The sequence below is a fragment of the Ambystoma mexicanum genome, chromosome 1q (genome assembly GCF_040938575.1).
Source record: "Ambystoma mexicanum isolate Mex_15411 chromosome 1q, UKY_AmexF1_1, whole genome shotgun sequence".
Lineage (NCBI taxonomy): Eukaryota > Metazoa > Chordata > Amphibia > Caudata > Ambystomatidae > Ambystoma > Ambystoma mexicanum.
In genome coordinates this window covers 916,392,014-916,409,490 of record NC_090922.1, presented here as the reverse complement: position 1 = coordinate 916,409,490, position 17,477 = coordinate 916,392,014, and positions in this window count along the sequence as shown.

Below are 17,477 nucleotides of genomic sequence, written 5' to 3'. Positions count from 1 at the left end.
CTTTTCTCAGAGAGGCTATTGGGTGCAACTTCTAAAAACAATTGGGAGTAACTTCTAATGCAATTGGATACACTTCTAAATTCAACTTTTCTCAGAGAGGCTAATGGGCGCAACTTCTAAATGCAATTGGAAACACTTCTAGATTCAACTTTTCTCAGAGAGGCTATTGGGAGCAACTTCTAAATGCAATTGGGAGTACTTCTAAATGCAGTTGGGTACACTTCTAAATGCAATTGGGAACACTTCTAGATTCAACTTTTCTCAGAGAGGCTATTGGGCGCAACTCCAAATGCAATTGGGAATACTTCTATATGCAATTGGGGACAGTTTTGAATTCAACTTTTCTCACAGAGGCTATTGGTCTCAACTTCTAGGTGCAATTGGGTACACTTCTAAATTAAACTTTTCTCAGAGGGGCTATTGGGCGCAACATCTAAATGCAATTGGGTACACTTCTAAATGCAGTTGGGTACACTTCTAAATGCAATTGGGTACACTTCTAGATTCAACTTTTCTCAGAGAGGCTATTGGGTGCAACTTCTAAAAACAATTGGGAGTAACTTCTAATGCAATTGGATACACTTCTAAATTCAACTTTTCTCAGAGAGGCTAATGGGCGCAACTCCAAATGCAATTGGGAATACTTCTAAATGCAATTGGGGACATTTCTGAATTCAACTTTTCTCACAGAGGCTATTGGTCTCAACTTCTAGGTGCAATTGGGTACACTTTTCACATGCTAAGGGGAGAGTTTCTGAGTGCAACTGTAATGGTTTTACGTTGTTGATGCTGCATTAGAAGAGTGGTAGGGTAGTCTGGCCTGAAGTAGTTGCTTCTGGCCCTGCCCTTGCCACACTTACTTGTTGTTGGCTTCTTGCTTCTCCTGCGGATACCTGCAGATACGATCTGTGGTCGTCCCTGGCAGAGTCGTCCTTTGCCTCAGGTCCTTAGCTGCAGGGCTGCACAGGCAGAGGGCTGCCCTGGGAGGTGCAGTAATGGCCTGGGAGCAAAGGCCGGGAGGCCAATCAGAGGATGGTGGGCGGGTCGGGAGGCGGGCTACAGGGGAACCAGAAAGCGGGGATAGTTCGCGGGCTGCGGGAGGGAGACGGATCGAGGGAGGAGGGATGGATACGCTGCAAGAGGGGTCAGGGCTCACACGGGTGCCTGAAAAGGCGAGCAAATGGGGGGGCACTCACCAGTGGAATCCGGAGCACAAATGCGGCTCTGGGAAGGCCGCGGGTCGATGGACTCTCCGCAACAGGCTGGGAGGCCAATCAGAGGATGGTGGGTGGGTCGGGAGGCGGGCTACAGGGGAACCAGGAAGAGGGGATTGTTTGCGGGCTGCGGGAGGGAGACGGATCGAGGGAGGAGGGATGGATACGGTGCAAGAGGGGTCAGGGCTCACACGGGTGCCTGAAAAGGTGAGCAAATGGGGGGGCACTCACCAGTGGAATCCGGAGCACAAATGCGGCTCTGGGAAGGCCGCGGGTCGATGGACTCTCCGCAACAGGCCGGGAGGCCAATCAGAGGATGGTGGGCGGGTCGGGATGCGGGCTACAGGGGAACCAGGAAGCGGGGATTGTTCGCTGGCTGCGGGAGGGAGACGGATCGAGGGAGGAGGGATGGATACGCTGCAAGAGGGGTCAGGGCTCACACGGGTGCCTGAAAAGGCGAGCAAATGGGGGGGCACTCACCAGTGGAATCCGGAGCACAAATGCGGCTCTGGGAACGCCGCGGGTCGATGGACTCTCCGCAACAGGCCGGGAGGCCAATCAGAGGATGGTGGGCTGGTCGGGAGGCGGGCTACAGGGGAACCAGGAAGCGGGGATTGTTCGCGGGCTGCGGGAGGGAGACGGATCGAGGGAGGAGGGATGGATAGGCTGCAAGAGGGGTCAGGGCTCACACGGGTGCCTGAAAAGGCGAGCAAATGGGGGGGCACTCACCAGTGGAATCCGGAGCACAAATGCGGCTCTAGGAAGGCCACGGGTCGATGGACTCTCCGCAACAGGCCGGGAGGCCAATCAGAGGATGGTGGGCAGGTCGGGAGGCGGGCTACAGGGGAACCAGGAAGCGGGGATTGTTTACGGGCTGCGGGAGGGAGACGGATCGAGGGAGGAGGGATGGATACGCTGCAAGAGGGGTCAGGGCTCACACGGGTGTCTGAAAAGTTGAGCAAATGGGGGGGCACTCACCAGTGAAATCCGGAGCACAAATGCGGCTCTGGGAAGGCCGCGGGTCGATGGACTCTCCGCAACAGGCCGGGAGGCCAATCAGAGGATGGTGGGCGGGTCGGGAGGCAGGCTACAGGGGAACCAGTAAGCAGGGATTGTTTGCGGGCTGCGGGAGGGAGACGGATCGAGGGAGGAGGGATGGATACGCTGCAAGAGGGGTCAGGGCTCATACGGGTGCCTGAAAAGGCGAGGAAATGGGGGGGCACTCACCAGTGGAATCCGGAGAACAAATGCAGTTCTGGGAAGGCCGCGGGTCGATGGACTCTCTGCAACAGGCCGGGAGGCCAATCAGAGGATGGTGGGCGGGTCGGGAGGCGGGCTACAGGGGAACCAGGAAGCGGGGATTGTTCGCGGGCTGCGGGAGGGAGACGGATCGAGGGAGGAGGGATGGATACGCTGCAAGAGGGGTCAGGGCTCACACAGGTGCCTGAAAAGTCGAGCAAATGGGGGGGCACTCACCAGTGGAATCCGGAGCGCAAATGCGGCTCTGGGAAGGCCGCAGGTCGATAGACTCTCCGCAACAGGCCGTGAGGCCAATCAGAGGATGGTGGGCGGGTCGGGAGGTGGGCTACAGGGGAACCAGGAAGCGGGGATTGTTCGCGGGCTGCGGGAGGGAGACAGATCGAGGGAGGAGGGATGGATACGCTGCAAGAGTGGTCAGGGCTCACACGGGTGCCTGAAAAGGCGAGCAAATGGGGGTGCAGAAAGTTGCCGCATAGTACTGATTTCCATAACGTTTTTGCACACGTCGGCTGGATGTCACATACATTTTACTCACTTGCAAAGGAGAAAGGTCATTTTTACTCTCTTAAAATCACATTTACTCTCAAAGTTTAAAAATAGAGAGTAAAATACTCCCACCTCAAAATCTTATCTGGAGCACAGAGAAGGGGTGTTTCTTTATTGGTATCCTGATGTGGTGGTCAGCTGACACCTGTTTTGGACCTTTGGGTCGTCCTCAAGGCTGATATATCAATCATAATTACACAAATTCCAATTAGTTGTAGGAATAGTAGCGCTTTGAAGAGTAAGATCCTAGAAGGGGCTCCTCGAGTCTTTCTGGCCTTCATTGACCTGGCCCAAGCATTTGACCAGGTCAATAGGGAAAGACTATGGAAGAAATTAAGTGTGTGGAAATGCCCACCTGATATCCTTCAACCTATTTGCGCACTCCATGAGAACAACAAATTGAGGGTACACCTAAGCCAGCAGGGCTGGCTTTCTGAGGAAATACCAGCAGTGAGAGGAGTTAAGCAGGGCTGCCCCTTAGCGCCTGCTCTTCATTGCATATATAGGCTACATCAAAGACTCTGCTGCTACTATAAGATCTTTTCCACCCACAATGGGCTCAACAAAAACCATGCACCTCTTGTATGCCGACAACTTGATACTAATGAATCACACACCAATCGGCTTACAGCGCCAACTCAACAACTTGGCCAGCTACATATGTGCAAACGATCTGGAAATCAATATTGGCAAAACAAAGATCCTGTTCTTGGAAAAATCGCATAGTAAAAAAGAAAGACTGAAATGGTTTCTCGAAGGTACAGAAATTGAAAAGGTCCATAAATTTAAAGATCTCGGCATGACTCTCGACTCCTCAAAAACAAACATGGCATTGCAACAAGCCCTCTTTGATAAAACGAGAAAGCTGACTGTCCAAGCGAGAGCACTGGACAAAAAATACAGATGTTTTTCCTTAGTCCCGGTGATCAGATTTTACAGATCCAAGGTGGTCCTATCCTTAATCTATGGCATGGAGGCCATGCCTCAAACATCTGAAAAACTATGGATCTGTCTTGAAGGCTATATTTGGAGATCTGTGTTAGGCCTTCCAAAATGCTCATCTATGGAGCTCATTAGACCTGAACTAAGGCTCCTTTGCCTGCAAGTCTCTATTGAAAGAAACAGCATGATGCTTTACAGAAAAACTCTATTGACCAACTGTCCATGTATATTAAGCATGATCAGAGCTGAAACAATGGGAAACAGGTGTAATATGTTGAAAGTATGGGAACAAAGTTGCAAAGCAAAGCTGAATGAAATCCAAACAACGGAGGCAGAGTTGATTCAAAACCCTATGAAATTAAAAAGAAAAATTGAAGATCTTGACTGGATAAACACCTTGGACTCCGCCATAGAGTTCAAATCGACACCTCATCTACCACCACAGTCGAGGAAAGTAAACTGCGTTCAGAACTATTTAAAAAAGTTTCCAAACAAGTCATTAAGGAATACTTTCCTGAGAGCCCGTCTCAACCTTTTGGAAACCAACGAGATGCTGGCAGTTAGAGGCTTGGCAAGCTAGAATAACTGCCGTTTCTGCAAAAAAGACGATCAGATTGAAACAATACCGCACCTCTTTCTTACATGCTGTGGAACCAAGACTATAAGATCAACATATCTGACGCCGCATTTGACCTCTGCCTATTTTCAAGAATGTGTGGAGGGAAAGACTAATCGGCAGGGAAAAAACAACCTGGGTAATAGCAACTGTGCAGTTACTGAGACACACTCTAGGTGTAAGCAACCAATAAGCACAAAAGGAAATTATATTCTATGTAGAGAAAGTGTTTTCTCTTTCTTTACCATGCATCTGAAACGTTATTTTTTTACCTTTTACATTTATTTGCAACTTTTACATTTTATTTATTTATGTTTGTTCTTTTTCTCTTGTAATAATTGCTAATCCGATTAAACCAAGTAATACAAAAAATAAAAACATTATAATTACACACATTCCAATGAGTTGTAGGAATATTAATATAAATAATGTAATAATCATAAGTAGTGATAAGTACAAAAAATGTTGTTGAAAAAATAAAGCAAATAAAAGGCAAAAAGTGGGTTCACCACCGGACATTCATGTCAAAAGAAAATCGAATCAAAAGCAAAATGAAGCTGTTTTTAAACAAGAAGTACAATAATTACATTACATGGTTACATACCCATAATGATGTTAGCCATGGATGTTATATCGGGAGTGGAAAAACAAGACAAATGTGAATTTGTTTTAGAAACTTAACATTGTTGACTCATGCGTTAATTGCAGGTCTCCTTGTAAGGAATTGCTCAAACAATGTTTTAATACTACTAAAACCCTATATAGGGAGGGTCCTGATGTGAGTGTTCACCTCAAAAACCATGTGCAGCCTGAGAGTGCCATATAATGAGTGAATAATGTGTATCCTCCTTATTGGCTCACTGTGCTCATGTATAGATTTTGTGATTATAGTGGCAAGCATTAATTACATTCTTTAATAAAAATAATTATTGAAAGTTGCATGACCAAAATCCTTGGTGGTCTTCTATTAATACCATGCTCGTGAGATAAGGTGAAATGTCATGCATTTGCACTCACCCATATATTCACAGTACAATATGTGGTTGACCTGGTAATAATGTGTTGGCAAGTTATTAAAAATGCCTTGCAATTGATAGAGTTTATAAACTCATAAGATCATTCATTAACATACCCTGTCAGTTTCCATGCGTTGTGATGCAGCAAGTATCTTTCAATATATCCTTCTATCTGTTGAGGGATGTCTCAGGAGGATACTTTATTCTAATCTCTACAAGAAATCAAATAGGTATCATTAACAATGAGCCCTTCTATTGTACAGTCAGTCTTAAAGCAATAAGCGTTGGGTTTAAATTTCGATGATGGCCCTTACCCTAGGCCTGTTGGCTGTATCCTGATAAATGGTTGTTCTCAGTATATATGTGGACACGAATTGCCCAGTTCACTTGCAATATTCTGTAAATAATAGGTCCATGACCTGTATTGGGGAATTAATTTAAAAGATTCCTGTAATCATTCCCAACACACAAGGCAATTAAGGTAAGTCCAAAGTGTTAACTTACCAAGTTGTCAACAGTAACTGGTTATAATACCATTGGCGTTCCGCGCGTGTAGTGCGCACGAGCGCCATCGATATTCTCCTGTAAAGACGCCGTTTTGGGTGTGATGTCACGCGCCTCATGACATCAGTGCACGCAGTGTCACACGCGTTATGATGGCGACATAATATGTTTACTTCTGACTCATGCATGAGTGATGTCAGTGGTAATATTGAATTATTTACGCAAGTATCCAAATGAATTAGCGGTACCCATTATGTTAAGCTCACATTAGGTACCTGATGTTTTAAAATATATCCTTTAGAATTCATCATTAGGAGCGAAGATATGTGAAATGAACTTATGTGCGTGGCATTACATTGCATACAGTTGTTTAGAATATGTAATTGTAATTTGCATGTATTGAGTCAATGGTTCCGGACATTAGTACTAAGCTCAAGATTAGCAGAATTCATCATTAGATGTGAAGATAAGCTATATAACATGTACTTCTGTGTGTAATGTTAGATTAGTTGGTTAATTGCCCTGATAATTCATGAATCTAGAGAAGGAATTCATACTTGTGTAGGTTTTGCAAGATGGCCATTGCAATGTGGCTCTTGTTAGATATCCAATGGTTTGAATTGCATGATTTCTGACAATTTGCAGTTTAATATGTTAGCAGTAAAGGGTAAGTTAAATATTGTAAGACTTGTTCCATAGAATAGTCTTTTTGACTTGAAACTACAAGCTACAAATGGGCGGAAGGCGCTCGTCCCACCTTATGATGTGTTGTTAATGAATCCAAGTAAAGGAGATAGTCTGACATATTTGTAAAAATCATGATATACAATATCAATGTCTGCTCAGGCATAGATATACATTTTGGATTTAAAGGTGCATCTTACAAGTTGAATATCATTACTTATTGACAATTCAGAATTACCTCACAGCATGAGGTACTGAATGAATGATTAGTACAATTTATCACAAAACAAACCCTTATCTCAAGGTCTGTATTAAGGCCCAAGTCAATACATCTTAAGAGACAAATGCATTTGCTCTCTATTTGTCTCAGTTTGAGATTCAAATCTCCTCCCCTCTTTTCTCTCTTTGCTCTCAGTAATCCAATAAATTGGATTTCTGACTTATTGGCAAATGGATGGTTCTGTTGCCAGTGACCAGCTAACTGTACCTGTTGGTCCTGGCTATTCAGACTAGAGAGGTGTTCTCTGATCCGGATACGCAGTTGGTGAATTGTGCTGCCCAAATACATCTTTCCACAGATGCAAATTAACGCGCAGACCACATATGTGGTCCTACACTTGATAAAATCCTTGATCTCAAAGATCCTTGAGATCCTTGAATCCTTGATCTCAAAGAGAGATTGGTAAATAGTGTACAGTCTTGATGTGCATGCTTACACATTGTGCAGGTCCCACATTTGTGAAATCCTGTCTTTGGTTTGAGCCAACGGATGCCCCCTCCCATGGTCTGATTACTTGTGTCCAAAAAGGAGGGGCTAAGTCTATTTGTAATAGTTTGCGCTCTAGAACTATGATGAATTATGCGTTTTAATAGATTGGTTCCCCAATTTCACCCGTTGCACAAATGGGGCTTTTTCTTGTAAGCTGAAAATGTGGGATTGGAAATGTAACTATGTACATCTTTCGCAGCTGCATGAGTATGGGGAATTAGCTCATGTAGTGCATAGCTATATGAAGCCACAATTGTACCTGTTGCTTTTCCCAGGCCCGGCAGTCCAGAGCTTTAGATTAAAGATACATACAAACCATTTACTGTTTTGTGCCATTTACAGTGCTAGGTGGAATTTAACTCAGGAATCTGTATCTGCAAAATTGTCACAAAGCGTGAGATGGTTAAACCTGTACTTACTGAATGTCCCCAACTAGGGTCCCTGTATATGACGACCTTGGGTAACCTGGTGTACGATTATAAACCTATTAATTTTTCTGAGTTCTTTGACTTCTGCTTAAACACGGGTGTCCGTGGCAATCCACATGGCAATTTTTAGGGTCTGGAAAGTTGTCGAGACTTATTTTTAGGCTGGATTATTTGGGGCGAGTGAAATTGGAAAGGTCCCGTAGGATTGTTATTTACAAATCGAATGCCTTTGATGCCTTTGATTCTAGTAATATTAATGAGGAGATATTTGACTTGATGAGATGAAATGTATGTGTTTTAGTTGGGATGTGGGGCAATTTTCTTAGAAATGGTTTGTGAGGGATGGTAGCAGTAGTTTTAGAATATTTTATGGCATGTTTGTATATCTGTAAATGATGATATTGTAAAAGTTCGTGATAGAACTGTTAACAATAAATAAATAATAATAACAAGTGTAGACATTGTCTTTATAGATTTAGAACGTATGTATGACAGATCCATAATGATTCATGTAGCCCTTCTTGAAGAGCAGATGTTCAGGGTTCCTTGGGAGACAAATGTGCAAATGGGGGAACATAGTACAGTGCAGTATTTAAAGGAACACAAATGAACTGCATTTCACCATCATTAAGCAGCACAACATGATGGACATTTTACATGGGCGAGTGAAAAACCACAACTTCATGTGTAAGAAAGCACATGTCCAAGTGGTTAGGCAGGGACAGAGCCAGGGCGGCAGGAGGATTGATCTCCTTGCTCCTTCCTGTTGCCGGGTGAGCCCCCTTTCCTCCCCTAAGGCTGATGCCATGTCATGGCTGGCACTGACTGAGCGCCAGTCGTGATTTGTAAAAGTAAAAGAACCTGTTCATGGTGCTTTGACGTTTACATTGCAGCATGCTACTCACAGGTTTTTTTCAAATATCCGGCTAATATCAGTCTTCCACTAACAGTGCCTCCTTGGTTGCCAACCAATTTGGCATTGCACCAAGCGCGGCACTGGCACATTCTGGGGATTCAAGTCCTTCCATGATACACTGGTGCCCCAGCCTCATGAAGGCAAGACCTAAGGTGAGTGTGTCTGTGCGTTTTGTGTTTGTGTCATGTGTATGTATTTATGCATGCTTGTGTGTGTGTTTGAATGTAATGAAGAGTCTGTGTGTCTGTAAGTAAGACTAGTTGAGTGAGTTTGTAGCTGTGTGTGTATGCATGTGGAGTCTGTCTGCGCGCCTGTCTGCATGTCTATGGTTGGCAACGGTCACTGTAAATACCTTGCAGAGAAGACTGGCTTAGCTAGGTGGTAGCAGCAGCTCTCTAAAGCTGGGTTCTAAAGGCCCAGTTTAAAGCCTAGTGATCCTATTTTGCTAGAAATCCTTCCTAACACCATTCTCTCAGCTTATCATTTTAAATTGCACCTGACAAAATACACCTTTTACCAATCCACACTTGTTGAACAATACAGGTATGAGTCTAACGTGTTCTGTTTAACCCACATCACCACAGCAATTCGTGGGCAAGAATGAATGCACTAATTTGTTCCCCAACTCCTTAGGTGTTAAGAGTGTCTAGTTTCTTTTGGAAGCATCACATACACTGTAATTGTCTTCTTAGCATATTCTTCTCCATCGTCATCCTCATTCCAGGGGGCTGGAAGTGTTAAGTGAAGCTGTATAGCTATGTTATGAAGCTTACAGTGCAACATCACTATGTGCCATGATTTTGTTTAGGCATACATTAAATCAAAGCCAGAGGCACGGGGACACCAGAACCTTCACTTCAGTAGTCTAAAGGTTTGCTTTATGGTGTTACGGATCCTCAGGTATGCCTTGTTGTATCTTCCTTCATCAGCATTGTATAGGTTCTGGATGAGTCAATAGCCATGGTCTAGGCACTGTCCCGTGCCCATGTGTAAATATTTGATTTTAATATAGGACACATTGTTTCTGATCATTTGCAAAACATTCATAACAATATACCACTATGTGTCATGATATGCGTCAACGATATTTACAAGAAAGTGTGTTCCAACACAGAGGATATGATGCATACCATCTGCAGAACATATTACTAAGCCTGCATGAAGCATTTATGTTTTTGATGAGATGAGATTCCAATATTTTATTTAAGTAAATACTGTGATTTTGCCCTTAAACATCTGGCTGTCATTTTCTATAATTGTGCTATCCCAAATATGTACTTAAGCTATTCATTAAGTAAACACATGTTGCCAATTACCAGATGTGTATTTGTTATAAGCCACATAATATTATCACAACATACACCTACAACCCACTCACTAGCACAGTCTCTCTCTCTCTCTCTCTCTCTCTCTCTCTCTCTCTCTCTCTCTCTCTCTCTCTCTCCCTCCCTCTCTCTCTCTCTCTCTCTCTCTCTTACACACATACACAAACACACACACTTCCGGACTCAAACATACACCCCAATTATCCACTCACATCCCACAAACCCACACACATTCACACACTAAGCCACGCACACTCTACATGTGCAGTGTGCTTCAATGCTCTTCACCCATAGCAGTGTTTGATACGAATATCAGTTAACTAACCCATTCCCCAAGAGATGCACTCACAAAAAATCAGTGAACACAAAACGGTCAACCGATTGGGCAGCAATAAACCACACACTAACTAAAAAACCCACCTACGAAAAGTATCATAAACTCCCATTAACCCACTCACAGATCCCCAAACGGCTGTGCCTGTACATCTGCAGACAAGCAGTTTGAAATAGAAACTACAACCCCAGGATTCTCCTGTAAGATCATTATCCCTAGCACCCATCTGTACACTATTAACACAACTATTAACACATCCATAGACCTACACTAAAGGGGAAGAGGTGGGAATCCACAGCATATTGAGATTAGTAGTGCTGCTAGTATGGGTGACAGTCCTAAACACCAGAAATGGCGACAGTGAATGATGGTAATAAGGGACGCTATTCGAATCTGAGTGTTGGGTAGCAATGCCAGGAATGTAGGAGCTTAGTCTGTCTGCACGTGGGGGGTGGAGGGTTATCTGTTAATTTTCTGTGACAGAGTCATGAATATGGCTCTTGTCAGGGTCACCCCGGTACCCACTTATTCTGGGGAAGTTGACCTATCATGGTGCATTCAGAGCCTGTTTTACCCCAGGGGTGGTGTGGGGAGCTGAGAAGGACACCAGTCCCTAACTTCTTGAAGTTTCTGAATATAAGAAGGACTTTTGGCACCACTGTCCATGAACATATACATAACATCCTCTCTCCTGGCCAGGTCACTTTTTCTTCTTTTTCAGAGAACATACATTCCAGGAAATACATGAGCCCTCAAAAACCTAGCATGCTTTACAGATTCACAGAAGCCAGACCCACTGAAGGACACCACAAGCTGTCAATACCACAATTCATCTGGGTGTAAGCAACAAAACGTGTCCGAAGTATGCAGATTGGAGTAAATCCCAAAATGGGAATACACTGTGTTTTTTCACTTCCTAGCCAAAATGAAGCAGCACACACTCATACTACTGACCCCAAAGTGACCAAGATGTGGCATTGGGCATCTCAAAAAGGAGTGAGACTGGAAAATGACCTCAAGAGAAAAGGGCAGACCAAGGAGCACTTACTAAACCCTGTTTGAAAATGAAACACTCCTTCGAGAGGAGACCATCCCAGAATAAATTACCTTGATGAGCACATGGCTGGCTACTTGAAAATGGAGACTAAAAAGCGGGCAGGGCCAGAGAACATTTAGAAGTATTCTAGGGGAACTCCCTTCCCTCAAGAGCATAGCACAGCTAGAGATTGGCGCAGCAGAACAGCTGACACAGGTCACCAAGGGATGTTGAAGGGAATCCTTCAGTAAGATATGCATGGCTGTAAAAAACAAGCCATTGATGAAAAGGATTAAAGGTGTATGTGTGAGTTTGTAAGCAAAAGAAGAGGATGAAGAGACCAACAAGAGGAATGTAGAGACTGTTGGAGTGCTTTGAGAGAGTGAACGTAAGATGTTGGCTCTAAGAGGTTGGAAAGAGAAAGACAAAGAGAGAGAGAGAGAGAGAGAAAGAAAGAGAGACAGAGAGAAAGAGAGAGAAAGAGAGACAAGACAAGGAGACATGTGTGAGTAATGTGAGGAGACAGGCAATTGAGCAAATCTGAAGTGTCAGCCACCAGTAGTAAAGTGACAGAACAACCAACCAGACTACACAGTTAGGATGCTAGGATGTCTCTGAGAGAATGAGTAAGATGGGGGTACTGGCTTTGGGACGCCCTAGAGTGAGGCGAGACCTAGATAGTAGGGGCACTTGCTGTAGTTATCCACTCTTGTGGAAACATCATGGTGGATCAGAGGTAACTGGGTGCAATTTATCAGTGTTCAGTTGCCCTCTGCTGTACAAATGGCAAGGTGCACGTCTGTGTGCCCTTCCAATTCAACAACAGCTATCATTTTAACAAACCGAATGAGCATGTTGTACGTGGTCAACTTACTTCTTTCCACTCTCACTTCTCTTCACAGAGGGCACAAGGGCTCCAGTGTCAATGAAAAGTTAATTACCGGATCAATGTTTCAGTCTCTAAAGAGCATAACGCTGTAAGACAAATGCCTCATGACATGCTAAAACTGAAAGTAGGTGCCGTAATTATGCTACTATGCAATGTTATGCCATCAGGGGGACTCTGCAATGGACCAAGGCTGAGAATTATGCATCTACAAAGACACATTTTAGAAGCCAATGCAATCGATGGAACTTACATACCGTCCTTATACCGCACATACCTATAATCCCATCTGATACAAATATGCCTTTCAAATTCAAAAGAAGACCGTTACCTATACATTTAGGGGGTAATTCATAGAATTCGGCACACAGGTGGCGCACGCGGCTGGCGCACAGTGTGCGCATGTGGCAGTTTGCACCATCCGCGTGCGGCAAAACCTATTTCAGTGCACAGCATATTCATGGATTTCAACATCCATAACCAGCCATGGCGGAGAGTGGCGCAGCGATCCTGCAGCAGCGCCAGTTATGCCTCCAACCCTGCAATGTACGCCATAAACATTGCACAAATCCAGTACATGGCGCAAAGGGCAGTGGACCAGTATACAGCCCCCCAACCATGAAAACGCATGTAAAACTCCCTGCGCACCCCTCAGAATACATGTACCACTCTTGTGCTAGTGAAAACACATGTGAAACTCCCAGCGCACCCCTCAGAATACACGTACCCCTCTCGCGCTAGCGGAAACGCGTGTGCATCTCCCTCCACACCCCTCAGAATACACGTACCCCTTTCGTGCTAGTGAAAACGCATGTGAAACTCCCCGCACACCCCTCAGAATACACGTACCCCTTTTGCGCTAGCGAAAACGTGTGCGAAACTCCCCACACACCCCTCAGAATACACGTACCTCTCTCGCGCAAGCGAAAAAGCATGTGAAACTGGGAAAAGTCGCACCTGTGGTGTGGTCTGCCTGTGGGGCATGCACTGGGGTGATGGGCTGCCTGTGGGGCATGGGAAGGGTGGATGGGCTGCATGCGTGCATTCTGAGGGTTGCGCGTGCAGTTTTACATGCGTTTTCGCAAGGGGTACGTGTATTCTGAGGGGTGCGCGGGGAGTTACACATGCGATTTGGCAGTGTGGGCCCTCCCTGGTGTGTCCCTACTCCCCTCCCCATGCCCCGCATGCAGCCCACACCACAGGGAAGCACCCTACACCCCTGGGCAGCAGCGCAAGTTACTCCCCCAACCCCGCAACGTGCGCCATAAACATCGCACAAATCCAGTACATGGTGCAAAGGCCAGTGGACCAGCATACAGCCCCCCAACCATGATAACCCATGTAAAACTCCCTGAGCACCCCTCAGAATACACGTACCACTCTCGCGCTAGTGAAAACACATGTGAAACTCCCTGCGCACCCCTCAGAATACACATACCCGTCTCGCCCTAGCGAAAACGCGTGTGAAACTCTGAGCGCACCCCTCAGAATACACATACCCCTCTAGCGCTAGCAAAAACACGTGTGAAACTCCCCGCGCACCCCTCAGAATACACGTGCCCCTCTCGCGCTAGCGAAAACGCGTGTGAAACTTGGAAAAGTCCCCCCTGTGGTGTGGGCTGCCTGTGGGGCATGCACTGGAGTGATGGGCTTCCTGTGGGGCATGGGGAGGGAGGATGGGCTGCATGTGTGCATTCTGAGGGTTGTGCGTGCAGTTTTACATGCATTTTTGCTAGGGGTACGTGTATTCTGAGGGGTGCGGGGGGAGTTACACATGCGATTTGGCAGTGTGAGCCCTCCCTGGTGTGTCCCTACCCCCCTCCCCATGCCCTGCAGGTAGCCCACAGCACAGGGAAGCACCCTACACCCCTGGGCATGCCCCACAGGCAGCCGATCACCCCTGGGCATGCCCCGCAGGCAGCCCTCATGGCACCATGCACCTGGGAACCCTGACACATGTCCCCACACCCCACCCTCAGTGACGGGCACCTGCCAGCAGACCAAGACTTCTGTCCCCCCCCCAACACGACATCACGATCCAGACTCATGGCCGTTATGGCCACCCAAATCCCACCCCATGCCACCCCTGTCCAAACACCCAACCAAGCATTCCATCCTCTCCACATTGAAATCCCCATATCATGATAGATCACAAATGCCAAGGATGCCAATTAATACATGTCCGTCAGACACACACAATGGCGACACATGAATGAGAAAACCCACATCGTGACATGCACAAAACCAATGAGAGAATATCACACAAATGAAGTATGAAATAAAAATGTATTATATACAAAAAATAAGGAATGAAAGAAAATCACACAAGAAAATAAATAAGAAATAAAAGGCTGAATGTCCAAAATGAATAAAAAAATGTCAATGTTGATATCAATTAAATTCAAAGTAAAATTGCTTCAAAGCATACCTTCATGAAACCAAATAAAAAAAAGAAGAGAAAACCATAACTCCATTGGAAAAAAAAATATGCAGTTAAATCCATTCCAGAACTATATACAATGTAAAAATCCAGGGTCCATAAGCCCAACAATCCAAAGGAAACCTACAAAAAAACCCTACCTAATAAATAACTATATACAAAAAGGTGGGGCACAGTCCATGCGCCGCAATTGAAAGAAAAATAGAAAGGAAACTTACACCTACAGAACTATTTACAAAGTCGCCTCACTTGTTGATGTCCTGGAGGCAGGCCTGTTCCCTGGCCCCGAGGTCTTGCAGGGATAAAGCCATGTCCACCTCCAACTCCCTGCGAATGTTCTCAAGTCACTCAGTCCGCCTCAACGCCCTGCGCATGGAGTTCTCTGCCCTGACCATAGTGAGCCGGGCCTCTTCCGCCCTCAGCCGCTCTGCATCTATTTGCCGGCCCAACCGCTGCCACACGGAAGACACTCCCAATCCAGGATCCTCCTGCCCTCCGGCCGATGCCTGCCCCTGCCCCTCTGATGTTGATGTCCCCGAGCCATCATCGCTCCAACTTTGAGCCTGCTGCTGCCATGCATCTGCCCTGCCTGTTGATGCCTGCACGTCCTCCTCCTGCTGGGGTCCAGTTGTTGGGGTGGCCACCCCTGCTGGACCTCTGACTCCCGACTGTGGCAGTGATGTGTCCTCCACCAGCCTGGCCGCTGGGTCAGAGGCAGCTCCACAGGGAGCCCAGGTGATACTTGGGCAGGAAGATGGCATGGAGGACGACTGGCGCATAGGGGGTTCAGTTGAGGAGGGGGTCAGTAGAAGGTCCAGCACACGGAGCAACCCAGCACTGGTGACCCATCCTAGTAGGTAGACACGGTCAACGAGGCATCCGAAAAAACGTGCAGAGTCCTCATGAGATCCCTGCACATCTTCCCGGTTGCCACGTTGACGCAATGCCACACCAGCCAGGACAGGCTCAGCATGGTCCCGGATTGCCACGTCTGCAGGGAGAGGAAGGCCAGTTGTTGTTTGTGCATCCCCCTCACTGAAAACGGGTCTGGACGAAGGCACCCCTGCTGGTGCGGGATGATACAGTCACAGGATCGGGGACAGGATTACACACAGGCACCTCTGCGGCCGCCTGTACTGCCTCCTGTCCCTGCGCCTGGACTGCACCACTAGCACCAGTGGAATCCCACCCCCCAGACCCTGTGTGTGGCCCTTCGATGGCCTCCTCCTCAACCAAACCCCCCACCTACCTGGATGACTCTGTGCCATCTTCCTTCATAGGCCCCTGTGGGGACTCAGCTGCCCCTTCTGCTGCAAGGAGTCCACCTCTGACCTCCACCTCTTGGACCTACCCTCGGCAGCTGTGGACGCGGCACCAGACTCCTCTCTCCCCAACGAGATGACAACATGGGGGGGGGCTGGGCCTTGTGTCTCCGGCTGGCGGTGGGATCTCTGCCGCTGTGCTCCACAGCACCGTCTCCGCCCTCTTCATCAGTTGATGCTGCAGACAGGTAGAGACAGAACACAGGCATCAGGGCATTGTACAATGGCCTGATACACACATGACAGTTGTACATGAGTGGCAGTGTCAGACTTCACACATGGCATCACACCCCCCAACACACATATCATTTGAACCAATACACATGCATAAACATACAACAGCATGAGCATCCGAAGGTTAGCCTGACGTCACATGCAACACGGGGAGTGCTGAACACATGCACACACGCCACCAGACATACATGCATCTGTACATCTCCACCACCTGTCGCAGTGAAGTCATCGGCATCCATGTCACATCTGCCAATCATCCTCCTACATGTCAGTATCACATGCATCCATGGTGTATCACAGTGGCACACATAAACATACAACAGCATGAGCATCCGAAGGTTAGCCTGACGTCACATGCAACACGGGGAGTGCTGAACACATGCACACACGCCACCAGACATACATGCATCTGTACATCTCCACCACCTGTCGCAGTGAAGTCATCGGCATCCATGTCACATCTGCCAATCATCCTCCTACATGTCAGTATCACATGCATCCATGGTGTATCACAGTGGCACACATGCCAAATACACACACGCACATGTACATTGTGCACATACATGAAGGTGGAACCATCATCCATGTGTCACAGCACAACCATGCCACAGTACATACACAGAAATTTAAACATGTGTGCACCCACACATGCATTTGGGCACCATGCATTTGAACACATACAACACTGATGTGCCTCACACATGACTGGACTCACAAACGGCAGGCATATGTCCCTATACATACACATCCATACATGGGCCTACCAAGACATATGTCCAACCTGCACACTCCTGCCACACCTCAACATGCACAGCGTCCAATCAGTATGCATGTACACTTACCGCTCGACTCCGGACGGGTCTGCCTCTGAAGGATCTAGAGCTGGAGCACTGGGTGTATGCGTTCAAGGACCCTCAGTTGGATGTTGGTAAAGCAGCCCAGGCACCTCTTTGCATGGTTTGCCTTCAAGAGACGCCTGGCCTTGCTGAGGCTCCTGGACCTGAA